Source organism: Sinocyclocheilus rhinocerous, unplaced genomic scaffold, assembly GCF_001515625.1.
Source record: "Sinocyclocheilus rhinocerous isolate Xijiao unplaced genomic scaffold, SAMN03320098_v1.1 scaffold1774, whole genome shotgun sequence".
Classification (NCBI taxonomy): Eukaryota; Metazoa; Chordata; class Actinopteri; order Cypriniformes; family Cyprinidae; genus Sinocyclocheilus; species Sinocyclocheilus rhinocerous.
In genome coordinates this window covers 295060-297085 of record NW_015638963.1, presented here as the reverse complement: position 1 = coordinate 297085, position 2026 = coordinate 295060, and positions in this window count along the sequence as shown.

The following is a 2026-nucleotide window of genomic DNA, read 5'->3' as shown; positions in this document are numbered from 1 at the left end:
TTTATGCAGTTTGTGTGAATGGCACCCATACACACTAGGTGCACTCGGTATGACCAAAATCTTATTCTATGAGTTAATTATGAGTATATTTGATCAAAGAGAGGATTTGGCTGAAAATAGGGTTGTCACAATATCATCATTTCAGAAGTCAATGCTAATGCCAGTAATATTTGTTGATTCTTTATACCAATTTAGATGCAACAGAAAAACTAAAAAAAGACAATAAATGATTTCTTAATTAAATCCTGATTTCAAGTAATAATTAAAGAAGCATTCTGTAATAAAATGAAAGTGTTTTTTTTTTTTTTGTGGGCTTTGTGAAATGATGAGGAAAGAGAGTGTTTCAGCTTTAATCGATAATGAAAATTCCAGTCAGTTTTTAGAAATCATACAGGAAAGAATGAATCAGTTATCATGTCAAACTAGGCAGCATTAAATATACACAACCTTCCTTGATCTCAACAAAAAAGACATTAAAATAATAATGATGAATGATCTCTTTGGGCTTCTGTGTGTTAGCAAACAATGATTAGTTTTGCAAACTCTTTTAGTGTCATCAACATTTTGTGTCATCAACATTATACAGTACATTGCACTTTTAATTAGGGTTGGGTATCGTTTGGGATTTTTATAATACCGATGCCAAGTCAATACTTTTAAAACGGTACCGGTGCCTGAACCGATACTTAAAAAAAGAGACACAAAACGACAGTGTATGACATTAAAGAACGGCTTTTTTATTTTGAAAAAAAAAACTAACTTTAAATTGAATAATATATTAAAAGTTTAAATTATACGGAAATATATAAATATAAGTAAATACAAAACACATCACATTTACATAATAAATTCACAATAAAACCTAAGCCACCTAACCCAACCACAATAATTTAACACTAAATAACAGTTACAGTACTAATAACAGCAAAGTAGTCAGTATTCTTGGTAGGGATGCAACAATACAGTTACCTCACTGTTCTGTAATTTGCTATTTAAAATGTTATTTAAAACTCCTGTACACTGGAGAAAAACATGGATTATCATATATCTACTTCAAATTTCTTTTGAGAGAAGTATTATTTTTCCTATTTTTACCCAAAATAGGATGGATTGGATATTATTGAGCGCTATGAACACATTTAATGTCCGTTTCATTCATACTGGACATCAGAGGTCGTCCTCGCACAGAAACTCCACATATGCATCACAGAAGTAATAGAACTCATGACGCTCCAGGAAATACTAATATAGACATAACACTAATATCGACATCGCAATCGCTCAGTGTTGCAAGTCCGCAGTTTTAACACTTTAACACTGTTGCCGTGGGTTGAAGCGACCCTGATAATGTGATATTTAGACCCTGGCATGCGAATTTTACCAGGGGAACCCTGCCAAAAACGTGTATTTTACATGTATTTTACCCCCCGGAATGCGATTGGGCTAGTTTTGAGTAGCAATTTGGGTGGGTTTTGTTGTGAAAACCTGCCAACCCTGCTATCGCGGTAGCGGAGTAAAAAGAAGATGGAAATGTTTTGAATGATGAAACATGAAGACAATAAACACTTGACTGTGACAATGTATAGTTTATCTGTTCTTCAAGCCATCTCTGGTATTTTCATCAGTATATTTAAGTATATTTATAATCCATTGCTAATTGACATAGCCTTTATTACAGTATAGAATATATTTTCTGCCTCATTCTGTGATAAGACGCCACATCAGATCACAAAAGGAAGCATTTGACTGATGATGTGGAGTAAAAACATAATAATGCTCTCTAATAATACTGTTCTCTTTTGTTGGACAACAGGTTTAGAAATGCTTCTTATTGCAAGTCAATAAGGGAGTTTAGCTTTAGGTGTTTAATTTAAAGGGGTCATATGATGTTGCTAAAAAGAACATTATTTTGTGTATTTGGTGTAATGAAATGTGTTTATGCAGTTTAAGGTTCAAAAAACACATTATTTTCCACATACTGTACATTATTGTTTCTCCTCTATGCCCCGCCTTTCTGAAACGCGTC